General features: G+C 43.9%; 1 protein-coding gene across 1 annotated transcript in view; it reads right to left on the reverse strand.

Annotated features, from left to right (window-relative positions):
• The window catches only part of SLFN12L (schlafen family member 12 like), a 94,734-nt gene extending 82,935 nt beyond the window's left edge, over nucleotides 1-11,799 (reverse strand). Inside the window, exons 1-3 of the mRNA XM_053570744.1 lie at nucleotides 11,599-11,799; nucleotides 9,307-9,411; nucleotides 7,654-7,767 (exon numbers count right to left, since the gene is read on the reverse strand). The gene's annotated coding sequence lies outside the window, so the exon portion shown is untranslated. The remainder of the gene's footprint in view (nucleotides 1-7,653; nucleotides 7,768-9,306; nucleotides 9,412-11,598) is intronic.
• Between the last annotated feature and the right edge of the window lie 478 nt (nucleotides 11,800-12,277).

Below are 12,277 nucleotides of genomic sequence, written 5' to 3' on the forward strand. Positions count from 1 at the left end.
TGTGGAATTGTGGCTTTTGTTTTACATATTCTGAGCTTTTTTTTTTTTTTTTTTTTAGACAGTCTCACTTTGTCACCCTCCGAGGTGCCGTGGCATCACAGCTCACAACAACCTCCAGCTCTTGGGCTTAACTGATTCTCTTGTCTCAGCCTCCCAGTAGTCTGAGGTGTGTTTTATAATGAAGTATTTAAACTCCACAGATTGAGACTCAGGAAAAGGCAGAATTTCAGGATGTTCGAGATGATCTTTTCGGAAAACTAAGTCAGCAGGATCTGAGTTGTTGAGAATTTCACCAGAAGAGTCTTTCCTCAACATTTCTGCATTCCTCTCTAGGAAACAGAATGCCTCTCTGGAATCCATGGCAAGCACGGAGGTGCCAGATCGACAGTACAGGGAAGGACTCGGGCTGCAAATGGGGGGCTTGACAGAACTGTCTTCAGGGAAAGGGTCACTGTCCCAGAACTTACTAAGAAAAATGTAAGAACTCCTCCCTTGTTGCTTGGCCTCAAAGAAAGCCTGCAAATCTGAAGACCAAACAAGCTCTCTCAAAGACAGTTCTCCCCAGATGCCCATCCTCCTGGTCATTTTCATCACTCCCCCTGAGTTTAAGAAGGCACACACAGTCTGGGGAACTGTGTCCTTCCCTTGATCTTTCTGAGTTTTCTGCAGCTTATTTCTGTTTCCTTCTCCAAGAGTCACTTCTCCTACTTTGATGACCAAGTCCGGGTAAGATGATTCTGCCACCAGAGATGAATTTCATTCTTCCATGTTCACTCTCCAACCAAAACCACTAAAACATGCAGATGAAGAAGTAGACTGCAAGTACACGCCAAATGCATTCATTAATTTAGTCAAAAATAATTTCTCACGTTTCCTGCTAGGTGCCCATGGCGTGTAAATCAAGGATGGGCAAAGCCCCTGCCTCTCGGAGCTTACCCTCCGATACAACCGGAGCTTACCCTCTGATACAACCGCAGGAACGAGTGATAAGCACTCTGACAGCAGAAGCACTTAAAGGGAACACTCAACCTAGTATGAATATGGAAGCCTTTCTAGAGGAAAAGCCATCCAAGCTAAGATCCAAATGAGCCCAGGAAAGGAATGAGAGGTTGGATGAAACAATTAAAGCGTTATCACCAGAGCGAATAGTATATGAGAAAGCCTAAAATCGGAAAAGAAAATTGTGTATTAAAGCAGCAGGGAGATGTTCAGTGTTGCAAGGTCTCAAGAGTGACAGTTGCATGGGCAGTGAGGAGAGAGTGGTGAAAGGAGAGGCTACAGAAAAGGCCACTGCTCACGACGGTAAGATGTCAACAAAGGGTTTTAAGGACTGGCGCGATATGATCGGACAGCCATTTTAAAAGACACCTTACTGGGCTGGGTTCAGTGGCTCACATCTGTAATCCCAGTACTTGGGAGGCTGAGGTGGGTGGATTGCCAGAGCGCACAGGTTCGAGACCAGCCTGAGCCAGAGTGAGACCTCGTCTCTAAAACTAGCCGGGCATTGTGGTGGGTGCCTTTATTCCCAGCCACTTGGCAGGTTGAGGCAAGAGAATCGCTTAAATCCAGGAGTCTGAGATTGCTATGAGCTATGATGCCATAGCATAGCACTCTACCAAGGGTGAAAAGTGAGACACCGTCTCAAAAAAAAAAAAAAAAAAGACACTTTACCGATGAAAAACAGATCTGTGGTTGTCAAAAGTTATGGGAAGGGAGAGGGCATGATAACAAAGGGGTTGCACAAAGGACAGAGTGATGAAACTGTTCTGTGGCGATGATAAGAATCTACTTGTGTGTTAAAACTCACACCAATTGGGTTATGGTGGTGATGATAAAAATCTACTGACTTGCATGTTAAAACTCAAAAAACTGTACAACAGAAGAGTTAATTTTACTGTACGGAAATTTGCTCAAAGCCAAGGGTATTTCATTTTAAACCCTAATGGTCCTAATCGAAACCAAGATGCTTAAGCACCATACAAACTTGTCTCCTGAATTATTAGAACTCCCAGAAGCGAGCAGAGTTTTCATGATTCTAGTAAGTATAACCGTTCTGCAATAATCTCCCTCATATTGATAAGATTTATTTTATAAAATAAATTTGAGCCAGGACGCAGGGGCTCATGCCTGTAATCCTAGCAGTCTAGGAGGCCAAGGCAGGGGGTTTGCCTCACTTAGGAGTTCAGAGACCAGCCTGAGCCATGGCAAGACCTTGTCTCTAGAAAAAATAGCCGGGTGTTGTGATGGGCGCCTGTAGTACCAGGTACTTGGAAGGCTGAGGCAAGAGAATGGCTTAAGCCCAAGAGGTTGAGGTGGCTGTGAGCTGTGATGCCAGGGCACTCTACCCAAGGTGACTGAGTGAGTGTCTCGAACACAAACGAACAAAAACCAAATTTCACCCAAGAAAACACGGGTCAATTTCTTTCTTTCTTTTTTTTTATTATTAAATCATAGCAGTGTCAATTTCTATAAAAAACAAACAAACAGGGAAGCAAAAGACATATGTAAAAATGGCACTGTCACAGGCCGTGCCTGTGGCTCAAAGGAGTAGGGCGCCGGCCCCATATGTCAGAGGTGATGGGTTCAAACCCAGCTCAGGCCAAAAACTGCAAAAAAAAAAAAAAAAAAAAATCGCACCGGCAGCACACCTGAGCTTATTCAAAACATCTTTAGACCCAGCAAAGAGAGTGTTCCTAAATAAGATAGAAAAATTATAAAGCATGATGGAAATAGAGGTTTCCTGAATCAAGATCTTACAGTTTCCATCTAATAAATGATACCATAAAATGTTAAAAAGACAAGCTTAAAGTAAAAATAAAAATGTCCCTATTTGCAGATAAAGTAATGGTAAGACTAGAAAATTCAAGGGATCAGTTTTTAAACTCATAGAACTAACAAATGAGTTTCATGAGGTCTCAGATACAAGACCAACATACAAAGATCAATTGGGTTTCTATATAGTAGCAATAAACATATGGAAAACAAAATTAAAATTATAATATCATTTATAATCATTCAAAAAAAACTTAGGCATAATGTAACAAACAACATATAAGTCTCAGATGTTGAAAATTCCAAAATGCTAACAAAAGAAATCAAAGGTGACTTAAATAAATAGAGAGACATCTGTGTACATGAATTTGAACACTCAAGATAAAAAGCTGTCAATTCTCCCCAAATTAATAATGTGGTTTTGACACAACGCCTATCAAGTCCCTGCAAGCCTCTTTGTACATAGATGACTGGCTGCATAAGGAAAAAAACTTTTTATAGTTCTCAAGTTTCAAGTTCTGAGACCAATAACATTTGCTGACCAGAACTTTGTAACTTTCTCTTTGCACTGACAACTTCCCTTTTGAGTTTTTGTTTTGTGTTTTGTTTTATTTTTGAAAAAGAGTCTCACTCTGTTGCCAAAGCTAGAGTGCTATGGGGTCAGCCTAGCTCACAGCAACCTCAGACTCCTGCGTTCAAGAGAGCCTCCTGCCTCAGTTTCCCCAGTAGCTGGGGCTACAGGTGTGTACCTCAACACCCAGCTATTTTTTTCCTATTTTTAGTAGAGACAGGCATCTCACTCTTGCTCACACTGGTGTTGAACCCCTGAGCTCAAGCAATCCTCCTGCCTCAGACTCCCAGAGTGTTAGGATTATAGCATGAGCCACCGTGATGGGTGAAAGAACCAGACCAGCGCCATCTTAAGAGTTAAGTTGAGCTTTCCTGCCATTTCACTCAGTAAGTTCCACTTTCCAGACAACCCCAGGCAATTCCTGGAAATCATGAGACAACCGCTCACCAATCAGCGACCTCCACCTAACCAATCCAGAAGCGTCCCCTTTGTTTCAAGCTGTGCACGCCCACCTGCTCCGCGGGACCATAAGAACACCCTGCTCCAGAGCTCGGGGCTCCTGGCTTGGATCCATTGCAACTGAGTCCCCAGGAGCCCAAGTTCCAACTTGCAATAAAAGGCCCTTTTGCTTTTGCATTAGACTCGGCTCCCTGGAGGTCTTTGTGAGGGATTTCGAGATCTGGGCACAACACTGGGCCCCTTTTGAATTTTTTCCCCCAGAAACTGTGGAACTTTCTTGCAGCCACCAGGTAACTACAAAGCCTTACATCTATTTGTCCAAGGAAGAAAAGATAAAGCAAAACCCCATCACAGACATCACAAATCCTGCCCAAGGACCACCTAAACGACCTACTCCCTGAGTCCCACTGGTGCACAAGACTGAAAGAACAACCAAACTCAACCCCTATCTCATTCTACTAGCAAAATCTTAGCCCTGGAACGGACTTATCCGCTGTTTTTAACATTATTTCTCACTGTGCTCTACACTCCACCCCAGACATAAAGTGATGGTTGCTCACTTCATGCGTTATTCATTTCACCTCCGGAACAATCCTTGACCCCACAGGTCAGAGAGGCAGATTTGAGCCTCTCCATTCCTCCCACCCCCTGGTTGCCACATCCTCCACAGTAATTCTCCTTTCTTCCTTAACAATCCTCATTTTCTCAATAATTGGCCTTCTGTGCAGCAAGGAACAGAGAAAACTCTCTTGGGTCTTCATTAATACATATAAACAAAATTGTTCTGAAATATGTAATGGAAAGGCAGAGGAACTGAAACAGCTAACACAATTTCTTTAAAAAGAAGAATAAAGTGGAAGGAATCACTCTACTTGATGTTAAGACTTAATAGATCACTACAGTGATCTAGACAGGATGATCACGGAAATGGATCAATGGAACAGAATAAAGAACCCAGAAAGAGCTCCACACATGCACAGCCAACTGATTTTTGACAAAGGTACAAAAACAAGTCAGGAAAGGATGGATAGTATTTTCACGAATGTGTGTCAGAGCAATTAGATGTGTATAAGGAAAAAACGAAAGAAACAACAACAAAAACCACCTAAAACTAAACCTCGCACCTCTACAAAAATTAAACTGAAAATGGATCACAGATTTATTTATTTACTTATGCATTTATTTATTTATTTATTTTGAGACAGAGTCTCACTCTGTCGCCCTCGGTAGAGTGCCCTAGCGTCAAGGCTCACACTAACCTCAAACTCTTGGGTTCAAGCGAGTCTTTACCCTCAGCCTACCAAACAGCTGGGACCACAATGGCCTGCCACAACCTCCGCTACTTTTTTTGTTGCAGTTGTCATTGTGGTCCAGCTGGCCCAGGCCAGTTGGAATCCGCCAGCCTGGATGTATGTGGCCGGCGCCCTATCCACTGAGCTACAGTACAGCCCCAGGACCACAGATTTAAATGTAAAATTATAACATTTTTACAATGAGTAAATAGTGAAATAAACTGCGGTACATCTGTATTATGGAATGCCATCCAGAAATTAAAAAGAGCAAACTATTAATACACACAGCTGGATGGCTAAGAATCACAGGATCTGGACTCTCAAGCACAAGGTTTATTGGTGGTCTTAAAATTGCAATTTGAGGAGCACAGATTCTGGGAGCGTTTAGAATTCCGTCCTGTCGGGCGATTTTCTGGGTATATTTTTAAAGGGAAAGTAATGAACTTAGTACAATCTGCCCATCTATAAATTAGTTATTCTGACTGGTAAGAAATAATTACCATTAGTAGTTTATTGCTTAGTGCAAGGGTTTCTAGGCACAATTCCCTGATTGAAAGTTTTGGGGCCAGGTGCGGTGGCCTGCAATCCTAGAACTTTGGGAGGCTGACGCAGAAGAACTGCTTGAGGCCAAGAGTTCAAGAGCAGCTTGAGCAAGGGGGAGACATCTCTACCAAAAATGGAAAAATTAGCTGGATGTGGTGGCCTGCACCTGTAGTTGCAGCTACACGCCGCCTACTGTATGATTCTATTTCTATAACATTCTTGAAATGACAAAATTACAGAGAGATAATATACATTGGTGTGTGTCAGGGAGTAGGTAAGCAGCAGCTTCCAGAGATGGGACGGGGAGGGAGCCGAGAAGTTTAGGTCAGGTTTACTGGAAGCAAACAGCGACTCGCCCAGGCAGCGCTAAGACAGTGCGCTTCAGCGTGGGTGGGCGGGGCAGTTAGAGACCCACTTTAAATGCGGCCTTAGGAGGTGGGTAAACTTCACATACACATCTCAAACACCACACACACTTCGTGCACCTCACGCACATACTCACAACTCGCATGCACCATGTGCGTGCCCATCACACACGTACACTGCACGCACCGCGCAGGCCACACGCACGCGCGCCTGCACAGCCCTGAAGCGCCCTCTCCCGGCGTCCCGCCTGCTGTCCGCCCGCCCGCCCATCCCTCCTCCTCCGCCTCTTCCTCCCACGTAGCGGAGCCCTAGCGGCGGCCACTCCCCGCGTCGCAGGAGCCGCTCCCCGCCCCTACGCACCACTCGAGCGCAGGGCTCCGGAGGTGGGGGCGCGTGTGTGCGCGTGTACGTGTGTGTCCGTTCTGTGCGCGCCAGGAGCGTCCGGGCGCCGGGAGCCTGGGCCAAGGGCGGAAGGGGAAGAACAGAATAGAGGAGTAGGGCTGTGACAAAAACAATCCACAAAGGAACTCCAGCGGGGAGGCCCACGTCCTCAGAGCTGGCGCTGCGGACCCCAAGCTTCTGGTCCGCCCGCAACTCACCATCACGCGCGCCGAGCGAGGAACCCGGTCCCGGAATAGGGAGTCGATGCCCTCTTCGGGACTCACTTCTTCCCCACCCTCCCCACCTCCGGCGCTTAGTTACTCACACAGATCGGGCAGATAATTTGATTGCGCCTTACATTTCTGCCCAAAGTAATCAATAAATATGTGTGATGCTGTTAAAATGAGCATTTCAAATGATGCTGAGAGAAAATGTCGAGGTGTTGCCTCTGTCTTTAGGTTTCTTAGGAAAATAGATACCTATGTTTCACATTACGGAGTGCCAAACTTTTCTCTATCCACCTGCTGGATTATTCATAATCTTATATTCATGTTCTTATATTATTATATTCATATACCCCATCTCCAAGAGGATTCCAGGAAGCAACTCATTAAACTGAGTCAGTTTAAAGGGAGCAAGTTCACTTCCCAGGGCTTTCACAAGTTGGTAACAAAATTAAAGTTGGTAAACATAATAACCAAATGTAACTTTTTTTTTTTTTCCAGTTCGGCTGGCGCTGGAGCCCTACTCCCTGAGCCACAGGTGCCGCCCCCAAATGTAACTTGGAAACACTTGCACTAATAACCTCAAAAATCCCACTAGATTATAGCTTCACAGTTAGGATAGCTTTAAGTTTCTCCTGAAAACAAAACTCTGTATACATATTGAAAAACAAGAAAACACTTTTCACAGAAATGAACCAATTGGATAACTGATAAAGACCCTTCCTGGGCAGTCTGTCCTGTCTGAAGGTCTGTTGACCCAGAACTCTGAGAAGTCTCCACACATCTTTCTAGAGGTTTCTGACCATTGGGCTGGAATCCTGAATCCCTGGCCTCATCTAGAAGGTGAGTCCCTCTAAGAGCCAGCTCTCTCACTGTTTCATTCGCTTTTAAAGAGTGTGGCCCTAACACGTCCACCTCAGTCTCTCTTGCCTACAGTGGGTATATGTGGAACGGCCTATAACCACAGAGTTCTGTGATCTCTTTCTGAGACATCTGTTCTGTTCAACAGGCATACCTTGGGTCTCTGCAGGCAAGCTGTACTTACCTTGGGAATTAAACAATGCCACAGGATCAGGATGCTGAAAAACAGGAGAAAACTCCAGGAGCCTTGATCTATTCAGGATCCACTGCTTGAAGAAATGACTTTTGAATTTGAGCTCTGTGGGAAAAGTAATGCCAGTTTTCGTTTTTCTTCTAAAAATGAAACTAAATTGTTTCCGCCTTTTGATTTTTCAAAAAATAGTGGCAAATTACAATACTTCCTCCCCCTTTATTCTTTCTGGCTTGTGGAGAGAAGGTGTGGTATTTCCTCTTTATCAACAGGAATTCATCACTAAAAATAAACGGGTGAAAGGCTAGATAGTTGTGGCTTGAGACCAAAGAAGCTGTTTATCAGAAGAAACACTTTAAAATACTTTGGAGAACAAAATACGATATTTTTTTATGCACACCAAACTGCTATTAAGGATTACTCTCCGGGGAGTCGAACTGGGGAGGAAAAAGAGGGAGCTGGAGGGAGGAATTGTCATTTTATACAATACACCTGAGTTACCAAATAATATTTTTGTAAAGAAGGAAGGGGGGAAGGCCAGCTGCTTGGCTCACTGCCTGTAATCCAAGCACTCTGGGAGTCCTAGGCTGGTGGATTGCTTGAGCTCAGGAGTCTGAGACAAGCCTGAGCAAGAGTGAGACCCCATCTCTACTAACAATACAAAAATTAGCTGGGCAGTTGTGGTAGACATCTGTAGTCCCAGTTACTCAGGAGGCTGATGCAGGAGGATTGCTTGAACTCATGAATTTGAGCTGCTGAAATCTCTCTCTCAAAAAAAAAAAAAAAAAAAAAAGCCAGGTGTTGTGGCAGGCGCCTGTAGTTCCATCTACTTGGGAGGCTCAGGCAAGAGGATCACTTGAGCCCAAGAGTTTGAGGTTTCTGTTGTGATGCCCTAATTCTGTCCATTTTGAGCAAGTGAACTAGACTCACTTCATTTTGTTAAGAGCTTGCAGCCCTCCCTTTTGTAACCAAAATAGCCCCTTAAGCAACCAGCGACCATACAAAAACAGGAAGGAAATTCAGCTAAGAGGCGCAAAATCCTGTGACAACTGAAACAAATCTTGTGGAAACCACAGTCCTGTCAGAAGTCTGTCTGGTCTGTCTGTGTGCAGTTTTCAGACCCTCTGTAAGACCCTTCTCCATAGCCCTAATCTTGCAGATATTAGCTTCTGTAAAATTCTGCTTACTTTAAGGCTTCCCATCCCCTGCTGGAAGTGCCATATAAAAACCTTGCATCCCACTTCAAGGGAATCAAGAGACTGTGGCACAAGCCTGCTCTTGACTGGCCGGCCCAATAAATTAATTTGAATTGGGTGTGCTGGTGTTTCTCTATAATTCCACTCGTGGCGGGTACAACACTGTGACCTATGACTCCAAGGCACTCTACTCAGGGTGACATAGTGAGACTGTTTCAAAATAAATTAATGAAATTTAAAAATTAAATAAATCAATAAAAGCAGGAGGGGGTGAAACAGTGGGAGATCCAGATAAGGAGTTAAGCAGTGCATCTCCCTGACTTTCTCTCACTTAATTTCTCTTTAAGATCCCAACAGTTAGAGTTGGAGCCCAGTTGAAATTCTTGCTGGATTCCCTGTTACTGATTTGGCTGATCTGACCTATAATTCTGATGAAGTTTCTGTCACTTACCATTATGATCTGCTGCATCCCACCCCTGTCCACACAGGCCACACAAGTCACAATTCCCCTGAGTTCTTGTTTGATTTCTTCCTCCATTTCATTTGGATGCCCATCCTAAAGGATTGCAAGAATAATTATAGCGTGGATTTAGCAATCATGTTTAGCTATGAGAAAAGCAGTGATGCGCTAGAGGAAATTAAATTAGAGATATCATGTACTGGATAGTTCATTTCCAATCTTAGCTGCTTGCCAGAATCTTTTGGCACACTTTTTAAAAATGTAGATTCTAGGGCCCTTCCCCAGGCATGCTGAATCAGACTGTCAAGGGTCTGGTGTAGCTGGGGTGGTGGCTCATGTCTATAATCCCAGCCCTCTGGCAGGCTGAGGAGGGAAGATCCCCTGAACTCAGGAGTTCAAGACCAGCCTGAGCAAGAGTGAGACCCTGTCTCTACTAAAAATAGAAAAATTAGCTGGGCAGTTGTGCTAGGAGCCTGTAGTCCCGGTTAATCATGAGGCTGATGCAGGAGGTTTGCTTGAACTCACGAATTTGAGCTGCTGAAAGCTAGGCTGATACCAAGTCTCAAAAAAAAAAAAAATGTCAGTGCAATATCATCAGGAATAGAGAAATGTCGCATATACATAACATACATATATAGCCATAAACATACACAGATCTTTTGTAAATTAACAAAAAAGGGGGTTTTGGTAGGGGGGGTCTCACTATGTTGCCTAGGCTGGTCTTGAACTCCTGGTTTCAAGCAATCCAGCCACCTTGGACTCCCAGGGTGCTGGGATTCCAGAGGTAAGAGAGCATGCCCAGCACAGAGATCTTATAGTTTTAATTTAAAATTTTAGCCATGAGTTAGGTATAAATACAGAAATAAAATTTACTAATGTCTATAAAAGTTGATTATCATCTTTGCCTTATTAATTTGTTTCTTTCAATCTGATCTTTCCATAGGTAACAACCGGACATTTGCTTAAGCTGGAAGGTTTCTAAAAAACAAAAACTCATACTGGATTTAAAAGTCCAAATCTTTAAAGGTATGCTTACCTTAATGTGTTTCAAAACTAATACTCTTTTTCTGACTTAAAACCAATAAGGCTTTTTTTTTTTTTTTTGAGGCAGAGCCTCAAGCTGTCACCCTGGGTAGAGTGTTGTGGCATCACAGCTCACAGCAACGTCAAACTCCTGGGTTCAAGTGATTCTCTTGCCTCCGCCTCCCAAGTAGCTGGGACTATAGGCGCCCGCCACAACGCCCAGCTATTTTTTGCTTGCAGTTGTCATTGTTGTTTGGCGGGCCTGGGCTGGATTCAAACGTGCCAGCTCAGGTGTATGTGGCCAGCGCCTTAGTCACTTGAACCACAGGCGCCGAACCCAATAAGGCTTTCATGGCTTAACCATGGATGCCAAGACTTATCCCCAAAAATCAGGCGTCCTCAAACTTTTTAAGCAGGGGGCCAATTCACTGTCCTTCAGACCGTTGGAGGGCTAGACTATGGTTAAAAAAAAAAAAAAAACTATGAACAAATTCCTATGCACACTGCACATACTTATTTTGAAGTAAAAAAACAAAACAGGAACAAATATAATCACACCGTCTCATGTGGCCTGTGGGCTGCAGTTTGAGGACCCCTGCCAAAAAGGGTGCAAAAGGTATAACCCTTCCAAGATACAGAAAATGTATTCTCAGATCAGCCTAAGAAAGCAAAGACCCTTCTTGTCCCAGGTGCCTGGGTGGTGAGAATATGTTTGTAAAATCAATCTCTCCCATAGGAATGTGGGGTGCCTCCAGGCACAGACCCACTAATCGGAGGCGTCAGGTGGGCAATAGCAAGAGTTTCTAGCACTGTCAAGATAATGGAAATTGAAACAATAGAGGGCCCTTATGGACTGGGACCTCTTATTAAGATGAATTTCCCTCAGAGATGGCATGGTTCGACAAAGACAATGCTGCCTGTCATTTTGTATCTTGGGTTCCTGGCCTGTCTGGCGGGCTACCTGATTGATTTGAGCCAATATTTGCTGCCCCTGCTGGGTGGAGACCCACAGAATATTCTCTCTGGTCACAATGCCAAGCTCTCATGACATAAAACAAGATGATAGACAAATCTCTTCTTAGGATTTTCCTCCTTATAGCAAACAACACAGAAGACAAGAGACGAGGAAACAGGCAGTCTTCCTGGGAGGCCGTGGGTCATACGGAAGTCATGGATCACATTCCAAAGAACTCTTTCTTACAAACATTTTTATACTGACAATCTGAATGCAGAAAAGAAGGGACAAGGAAAATATCTTACCTTACTTTCTCTACTGGAAACTACAGACCAAGATATGGGAGAACTGGCTTTGACAAGAATTCCCACCTTCCGCTCACTTCTTTTGGCTGTTCCAGGATCCCATTCACAGGCTCTGAGTGAGTGGGCATCCCAGCCTTTTAGGATCCCATGTTTATTGTCAGAAAGTGCACAGGAGGCAAAATTTTACCTTTACTCTCTTAGAATTCTGTCTGGGCCTGAGAATTAAATTGACACATGAAATATTAACAAGAGAAAAGCGTATAAATGTTACCATGTATATATGGGAGCCCCTGTGGGAAAATGAACACCTTAATACATGGCAAAACCCCAATGCTCATACAGTAGGTTGGACACAGAGTGGCAGCTGGAGAGAAAAATTAAATTATGTGTGAGGCAAAGGAAGATGAGAATTATTTTAACACAGTGGGCTCGTACAGAATCCTCTTGACTATGACTCCTGTCAAAGAAAATGTCTTTTCTCCTGGTACAGGGAGAAATCCATATGGGATTTTTGTCCCTTGTTTTCAGGAAGACAAAAGATTAGAATGCCCTTCTTCCACCTGTTATTTTCAATTGCATTTAGCTCAAAATAATCCTTGTTCTGTTTGGTGGTGGCATATTCTGCCATTGTTCTGTGCCTTTGAGCAAACAGGGGCTGTTTTATCCAACAGTTCTCAAC

The sequence above is a fragment of the Nycticebus coucang genome, chromosome 18 (assembly GCF_027406575.1).
Source record: "Nycticebus coucang isolate mNycCou1 chromosome 18, mNycCou1.pri, whole genome shotgun sequence".
In the NCBI taxonomy this organism is placed as follows: Eukaryota; Metazoa; Chordata; class Mammalia; order Primates; family Lorisidae; genus Nycticebus; species Nycticebus coucang.